Here is a 9,101-nt window from a genome sequence, read left to right as displayed (position 1 = left end):
AGTTGAGAGCAACACTAAGTGCCCATAGACTCTGCCTGCCTTGAGAAATCAGTTCCTGCTGTAAAATAACAGACTTTAGCACATTCTGTAGAATGACATCACCCAAAGCGGGCTGCCAAAAATGTTGCTTTTACATTTCTTCAACAAGAAGATTTCCTTTCACCACTCTTTTTCGTTTCTTATTCTTTCTTTAGTTAGTCAGTCACTCAAAACTACCAAAGTTCTAAGTAATTCCAGGCCTATAGGTTAGCAGCTTTTAACACAAGCAAGTGACTGTGCCTTTTAAAAATGTCGTGTCTATATATATCTTTTTGTCTGGTTCTTTTTAGTAGATTTACATTTGCAACTGTGCTGAGCTAAAATAATACAAGCCAATGCAATTACCACACTGAAATGGGATTTTTCCTTTTGGTTTATCACTGTACCGCTGAAGAATACTCCGTTTGATGTGAACAGTGAAACTATGGGGATCCATTTAGCAAGCTGCAGGTAACCCTCTGGAAATTACTAAACATGAGCTATAAGATCAATCAGTCAAACAAGAAAACTTTCATTGCCAAAGAAGCTGTTTAAAGCTTACTGGAGGACAATTACAAGCAACGCATCCCGCTCTTCCAAACAGAACAAACAACAAAACCCTGCTAAATTAGTTGCAGAAATTATGGTTCTTTCACTGAAATCCTCAAGATAAGCTCTTTCCTTTTCCAATTCTGATCAGGGTTTTACATCTTACCTTTGCAGAAGCTGAAACACACAGCTCTTCAGTACTCATTGCTCTCAGGTGTCGCTACTTTCTCCCATCAGCAAGTTTTCTGAAGTCAAGCTCCTCACTGCGGAAGTTGTGTCTTCGTTACTAGGTTTGAGCCTAAATAAGATAACCCAGTATTAGCTAATGCTGTAAAGGCTGGGATAACTTCCATTTGGAAAAGAATAAAAACTGCAGGTTGCTCAAGCTAGGAGTTAAGAGTCATATATGCAACCCAATGCTGTTTCTTTGATTTAAGAATGCTGTAAGTTCCTCTTGTACTTCTTAAGAAAATGAATAGAAATACTAGTGAAATTCAGATTGTTTTGGACAGCAGCTGAACCAGTCACAGATCTAAATGTGAAGTACTTGGTACGGTACAGGAAATAAAGCAACCTTAGAGAACAATCTAGTTGCATCAAAGGCAGAGACCAGGTAGTCCAATGCAATGCATACTCCTAAGAAATATTTTTATAGTGTATATGTGTGCAGTAGCATTTAAAGACAGAGCTTTGGAGGCAACAATATTCTTCAGTTATTTTTCTCAGAGCTTCCACAATAATTATTTTCATACAGATTTATTACATTAGGAAAAAGGAGGACTGTTGATGAATGCAACTCTTGCTTTGCCTATAAAGCAGCTCGTATCTAGTGTTCTCCAAGAACACATTGCAGTGCTCATGTAAGAAATATTTAAAGCCGTTAATAATTAAAATTAATGGATTTTATTAATTAAATAAAAAGTCATACACTCTAGGCAATAATAAAATAAGAACCCCAAATATGCACTGAATTAGTTTGTTATCTGCACCCACGTTTTAATGAAAGCCTCGAGAAACTTCCACAGTTACTTCAGGTTATGAGTAAATGAAGAACAAGGTTTTAAGAGTTTATTTCTACGATTTGCAGCTCTTCTTTCTGCAACTCATCCAGTTACAATTACTTCAGTGATATTTTCTGTTGCTTGTCTTCAGATGACTGATGAAAGGCTGACACCATTAAGCCAGCTTTCTATTTTCTTGTGACAAGAAAATAAAGCATGAATTCACATCATATTCAAATACACTGATCCCAGTACGCCCGTGAAATAAATGGAGTCTTACATAGGCATAAAATGAACTCTTATTTGTTCTATTAGTTCAGATATTCCAGGCAACTGAGGATCAATTTAGATTAAGGATGTTTATACAATGGAAGGTACTTTTAAAATACAGAGAGGAAAAAAAAAACCCAACATACGAGCCAATTGCACATAGAATGGGGGATTTGGTTCCGCTCTGTAGATGTTATAATATTTAGTAGCATTAGAGTTACTTTTGAAGTTAAAACAACATCCTTGCATTTACAGCGGCTTTATTTGCAGGACTATAGTCCTCTTTCTTGAAAGGGCATCACAGCAAGGTAAGATTAAAGACAAACTTTATAAAACACCATTTTGTGGTATTAACTGTAGAAAAAAAAGAGGAACTTTTCCCTTCACTACTTGTCAAGGCTGCTGTAAGAGCTTCGCTGCTAAATGCTCAGGTTACACATAATCCTCCAGCTGCGAGGCGACAATTAGCACCAAGCTCTCTAGAAAAGCTTTCAGCTCCCAACAGGTGCCCTGCCATTGTGTGCACGTTTCAATCCAGCTCTGGCAGAGTGAAGGTCCCACCTCCTGCCACCCCTCCCCTTTGAAACGACTCTTATTACAGCCCCTATCAGAGCAGCTCCATTCTCATTTCCCCCCCACAAAAGACCAAACATGACTTTCACTCTTTTGTTTAAGTGCTTTTCTCCATTGTCTTTCTTCATTTATCTGACTGGGAGATCTGAAGGCAGGAAGTGGAATTTACTTCTGGTGTATTATGAGTCCACTGCTTCTCTCCTGACTTCTGAGAACAGGAGCAAATCCTTTGAGAGCCATATAATTATATCGACAAAGAACAGAAAGTCTTTCCCTTTCTCTAGGCAGAGATGACAGTCCAGAAACACCTCAGAAGTCCGTCAATCTGCAACACTGATATCGTATCTGTATAAAGTGAGAATTATAGAGCTGAGTTTCTCTGTAATGTCATGCACTATAAGATTTCCTTCTCTATCAAAAAAGACCCCATAAATATTCTTCAGATTAAAATTCGTTCTTGTCCTTTAGAACATCTTCACAAGGCTGGAATGGCAAAGTGCTTCTTACAATTCCAACTTCAAGAGTAAGCACAAACACTGTTAGAACACTTCTCAGAATATTCTTCTTCCAATGTAGAGGCACACTATATCCAAAAGGAATATTTATTAGGAAGCATTCCCTCCTTACTTGCCATCAAGCTTCTCCGATCCAGTAACAAACACTTTTTGGCAAAACAAGCCATTTAGAACCCTGCAATGCTCAAGGGAAGCAGAGTGCCCAGTGAATTAATCGTTTGTAATGAATAAAAAGAAAATGGTTATGAGGGATATCAAAATATGTAGCAAAACATGACGGCACTTAAAAGAATAAAATATCTTGATGTTTGATCTGACCTTTTTTCCACATGGAGACAAGACTGATAACACAAAACAGATATTTGTTTGGTGCAATTCAGTCTGTAAAGTCAAGTTTCCAAAACACAATGAGAAAACAGCAAGCAGATTAATCATGCATGATTTTCAGTTTTGCTTTCTGCTCTACATCTCATTGATTCCTTTTACCATTACCTTTCTGGGCCATGCTCTTGACTTCTTCTCACAGCATTCTGCTACTTTCTGGTTTCTTTCCACCTTATGGAGGCAGAACCCTGCCATTCACACCCTGCCCCTGGCCATCAATCCCCAAGGAACTCAACTCCCAAGACTCCTGGCTGATTAACTGTAACTTTTATAAAGGCAAAAACCCCATGCTGAGAGCAAACACACATGACAGCGAACCCCAGTCATGTTCCTGGTAAAACAGCGCTCAGCATCCTACTCTAAACACAGCACAGGGTATCTGGATCATTGGATTATAAAGATCTGGAATTACCAGCACACAATCTGGAATTTCTGTGTGGCAGCAAACCCTCCCGGAACTGAGACATGCAACCTGTTTACCATAAGGGCTTTCTGAAGTATGCTCAGGAGAGTTGCAGACGGTATCTGCAACTAATACCACTTTCAAGAGGAAAGCCTGGAGTCTTTCATTCTGGAAACAGCTAGAATGATCATGGACTTTTTTTCCCCTCCACATTATTTTAAAGCTAGTAAGTTCATTGACACTGATCTCCTCCCATAACATCCTTAGGTTTCTACAAAGCAGCAAATTTATACTGAAACAAAAATCTTCACCTAAGTTTCCAGACTGCTTTCCCAGGGAGAGGTTTAGTGAGTTACTTGACGTGGCTGCAGGATGACACAAACACTGCTCTGCCTACTTACTTCATTAGACAGGTAATCAGCAGAACACACACAAAGCCAAGCAGACAGGATTTTGACTCCCAGCCACCCTGGATTTCATGCCAATTACAAAGATTAGTGGACAACCTGAAGTCATCAGTATGTGATATGTTCCATTGGACAGCATTAATCTTTTCTAGGGGTGCACACTGACTGCAGCAAGCACCCTGTACAGGGAGAAGAATTTCATTCTGCTGAATTCCTTTGTTATCAACAGCTGAGGATTCATTAGGAGCCTTATGAATGAGCCAGGATCTAACCAGCCTAGTTTTTCAGTAATTGTAATAAAAAGGTAGGTCACTGAGCAAAATTATTTATGAACTAAACAAGATTGAAAATAGCAAGGAAACACTGAAAAAGTACTGACCACGATAAGCAGAAACAAGCCCAATAAACTAGAAGCCTATTGCTGTTGACTTTTTGTGCACGTGAAAGAAGGAAGCTGGATTTATTCTGGGATGCTTCTAAGAAGCTTCTCTAAAACATAAAGGGAGCAAAAGTGAGAACATAAAGGTACTTTATCTGGAAATGCACTGAACAAGTGACACACTCATATCTCGGCACCAAAAGAGGGGTAAAATAAAAAGGAAGAAACATTAGAAATGAAGATACCACAGAAAGGAAGAAATCAGGAAGCATCTCTATAGGGAAACAAGTGGACAAAGGGGAAAAGAAAGCTTAAGGAGCAAACTGAAAGTGGTGCAAGGATTGCTGGACTTTAGTTCTGGGATTCTGCTAGTTTATAGAACTTGAGCTGTTTCCCTGAGGAGAGAGCAGAAGGAATGGATGCAGCCCAGTGTGGGATAATCCTCAAGTCAGAGAACATATGCTTTGAGTTTAATCCAAGTGCAGAGCTCTGGCAAACACGCTGAATTTATAGAGGCAAATACATCAACTTTAATTTTTTAGCAGCTGTGCCGTCCTTTAATTTCTCCTACCCTGAAGTGTACACTTGTACCCCTTTCACTTACCTCTAAAAAGCTCAGCCCAGCCTTTCTATCTGAAGCCAACTAACAGCTCTTGCCCACTGGAATTTTCTTTGAGATGTACTGTTACTTTCCACTTGTTCTGCCCATTTTTCTTCTTAATCAAACACACATTGAAGTGTCTTCCTAGGAAGGCTGAGCCATACCAGCAGGAACCAAGACTCTCTAGTTCAGCTGGCAAGCTTCTCCCTAGGAATCCCATATTATCCCAGATCCAGAAAGCCTCCTTTCTTTCATGACTCAAGCTTCTCCCCTCAGACCCACCAGGTCTCCTACCTTTGTTCTAATACCTCCGCGCCCTTCAGCATTAGCTCTACTCAGTGCATGAAAGCACCAGTAAAAGACCACCTCTAATTGCACTTTTCCTCCCAACCTCAGCTGATGGTTTTACTCACACACCTCAGGTCACCGCTCTCCAGCAAACAAAGCTGCCAGGTCTCTTTACAGAGTTTAGCAGGGGGCAATATCTACACCTTTCCCTCAAACCAAATCAGGCCTCTGCACCAATTAAGCTTATTGACACCAGATTTTATACATTCCTTAGCAATGACAGCACAGGCTTTCTTAAATCCAACAAACCTTTTAATGTGGGAGCACAGCACAAGGTCCTGAAAGGTGAAGTGGTGACAGCAGTCAGCTCTGGCACAGCAGCCCGGCCCCCTTGAAGCTGAAGGGGAGGAAAGGATGTTGCAACAATGCTGTAAAACAGGAGGAAAAAAAGTTAATTTTCCACCTGTTGTTGTTTTCTTCCCTTGGCAGCTGAAGGACAGGAGGAGGTGTCACCATGGAGGTGAGGGGTGCAGGAGTGGGAACCCGCATTTAAAGGCCACTGGAGGAATAAGAGGGGCATTTGCAGGGGCAAATGGGGCAGGAAATACAGAGGAGAGTGAACACAGCTCCCCTGCTTCCCCCTTGCTCCCGGGCACCTCTGGCTGCTCACCCCCAGTCCTGCCTGTCTCTGCAGGGGGTAGGGAGGAATGTCCCATGGGAGACAGGAAGGGAAAATTCCTCCCCACCACCAAACCCAAATGAGCTGTGGGACAAGGCTGCCTGCTTCCTGTGTCTCAGGTTTTCATTTCACAGATGCCATTACTAATACCTTGCTGTGCAAAGCTCTTCTGTAAGCATGAACTGTCTGGTGGTAGTTGTGATTATGGAGGCATTTCCCAAGGCCAGCCTCTTGTACAAATGCATTTATCCTCTAGAGCACACAGGAACAAGCTGCTGTACATACAGTGCAGGCACCTGTAAATCGTACCTACAGAAAGGTATTACCTGAAGGCCTGGGGTTTTGTTGTTTTCTCTGGTTTTACAACTGCTGAACCTACACAAACCCCACTGACATGAGTGGGTGCAGAAGCTCAGCACCCCTGAAGACCAGAGTGCATGCAAAACTGAGCCAGCTCCTCTTCAGTTTAAAAGCAGGTGTCCCCTGGCAGTGTCCCACAGACTCCTCCCTGCAAGTGATGCCTCTGGAGCACAGACCAACCTTGCATCTGAGGCATATCTTATGAGGACACCACGTTTCTGCCCACCTCCAGCACAGGGAGGAAATTCATCTGGCCGAGAGCATCGGAAATGGGCTTTGTGCAGCACGTCAAACAGGCTCCCAGCATTGCTTCACTGAGACATAAATCTCAATCTTGTTTGTTCAGAAATGACTACAGCCTGGTGCTGCCAAGAAAACCCGGCTCCCTGAAACACACAGGCTCTAATTATTTATTCAGATATTTTCTGGCTCCTCTCAAGCTTTGTATTTTGTTTTCATTTGTCAGACGGAGCACTGGTAGGCTCTATACTGAGCTAGACTGTGACCCCTGATTCACTCTTCCACCAATTCTCTCCGTATCTCTTAATTGTCTTGAAATAGCCAGCCTTGTGCGTGGTAATTAATGTCACTGGGAACTCAGACACTTGGAGATCCTAAAATGATTAGAGTTCTGAATGAAGCAGTGTCTGCAAATGTAAGGGGATGTAGTGGTCTGAGCACTGAACTTCAAACTGGCTGACTCCAAAACCTGGGTCTACAGTGCCATTCCATCTCTGTCCTTTGTGGTAGGAGAATCTATCCCTTTATTTATCTTCTCCCAAGTTAGGGGAATAAATCTGGAATGTGACATAAGTGCTCACACTGTAATTAGCAGGAAAACCTTTTCCCTGTTCATCTCAACATGTTCAACAGCAGATGCCCATCACTTGAAAAAAAGACCAATCAAAAGTTAAAAGCATATATTCTGGGCAGAATATTTTTAAAACAGAAAGCATTCAAGATGGAATTGTCTTGACAGTGTCTGCTGGAGACAGACTCAGGCCAGCTCATTTGGGTTTCAAAATGTAAATGCAAAGCTTGTAGGACTTGCTTTTGTATTTTTGTTCTAAAATAAGCAAATAAAGCCCTGTTATAAACAAAGAGATAACAAAGAGTTTTCGTAGTGTTGGTAAATTAAGACATCATTTGTAATGCCCAAGAGAGAGAAACTTGGGATTTTCTGCTTTTGGATCCAAAGTGTCATGGAGCATTAAGAAGAATCCTGCAAAGCTGCCTGACCTAAGGCTCTGTGGAATTCCCTGTCCCACAGCACAACGGGGCTACAGCCCTGTTTCTGCCTGGTAGCAGTATCTGGAAAACAGATCCCATAGGATTTTGGCCTACAGAGGGTAGAAATGTGGCTGTTATTTTACTCAGCTAATCTCCAGGTACTGTAGAGTGAAACTTGAATTCATGCAGAAGAGGAGAAAGGCAGAGCTAACTGCAAAGCAAATCAGGATGAACATCTTCTGTAAAGTACACAGGCAGATCACATAAAGAGAAGTACAAACCTGAAGCTCTCACATGACTTCCAAGGCAAACTCCAACAAGTGTCCAGGGTAAACAGAAAATAGCCCATCATATTCCCATCGCTCAGTCTTGTCAGTTTAACATCATCAGGAGTTATTTTCTCTGTGTTGTGAGACTGTAAATGCAGGCTGTAAGACAATAAATATTCCACAACAGGAACAATCAATATTCCATAATATCCTATTCCAAGAGAAAGATATTTCAAAATTCAAGCTTATTTCAATCTTACTTTAGAAATAAAATGCAAAGAGAATCTGGATATTTTATAAATGCACATCTTGGAGCCAGTCTAAAACCTCCGATTTTCTTGTTCTTCAGACTTTCCGTTTCAAACAAGCAACTAAACAGCACTTGCATATGCCACAAGAGTCAGCCTCTCTTTCAAAGCTAAACAAGAACAGAGCTGGACCTCATCCACCGATTTCCAAGAGCTCAGATCCCTAAATCCCAGTATCACATCTTGTAGAGTTACTGATATAATATAAACCCAAAATTTTCCATCCATAAAGACATCAACACCCAGCTCTGCCAAGACATCGACCTTCTCCGTCAAGGAGTGTTAAATGATGCATGAGCAGAGTTTCATACTCAGATACATACATGAAATGCAATTATAAAATAAGGTCATCCTAGGAGAATGATAGCGAACCTGACCGGAACGTACAGGCTGATTCATTGAGAAGTTATCAACTGAGTTTTAATCTTTTCATACTTATGGAAAGAGCTGCCTGCAGAGCTAGCCAGGAGGTTTTGTCACTGTAAGAACCTGCGTTGCTATTTTGTGTTGCTACTGAACAGCAGGTGAGCAAGTCTGCAGGGCCCAGACTCTGAAGACAACTGGTCTCTCAGCTACCCCTCTGATTACATGGTTGTGAGTTTTGACAACTGAAACCCAGCAATTACCATGCCAACTACAGGTGAAGGAAAAAAAGAGATGTGCGTGATTTGGGCAAGCAATTAGTCACATGAAGAATATTTTTAACTTTGTCACTTGAGCACCTGTGTCAAGTGTAGAGAACAGCAGAGACAGTAATTCAAATGTTCCAAGTTCAAACAGTTCTAAGGGTTCATCTTTACAGTGGTAATATCATCCACTGTGTGGATAGTGTGGTATCATATACAGTGCGGCTAGTGTGTGTGCCAT

General features: G+C 41.4%; 1 long non-coding RNA gene across 1 annotated transcript; it reads right to left on the bottom strand.

Moving 5' to 3' along the window:
- Positions 1–526: 526 nt before the first annotated feature.
- LOC134174793 (uncharacterized) lies at positions 527–8,515 on the bottom strand. The gene is made up of 3 exons (XR_009968782.1): positions 7,939–8,515; positions 5,698–5,816; positions 527–865 (listed from the first exon to the last, which is right to left on the bottom strand). It is a non-coding gene; the product is annotated as an uncharacterized LOC134174793 (long non-coding RNA).
- Between the last annotated feature and the right edge of the window lie 586 nt (positions 8,516–9,101).

The sequence above is a fragment of the Pezoporus occidentalis genome, unplaced genomic scaffold, assembly GCF_034315485.1.
Source record: "Pezoporus occidentalis ecotype Australia unplaced genomic scaffold, CSIRO_AGI_Poc_V1 ctg63, whole genome shotgun sequence".
Taxonomy (NCBI): Eukaryota; Metazoa; Chordata; class Aves; order Psittaciformes; family Psittacidae; genus Pezoporus; species Pezoporus occidentalis.
The sequence above is the reverse complement of the archived record's forward strand: the minus strand, read 5'-3'. Positions and strand labels throughout refer to the sequence as shown.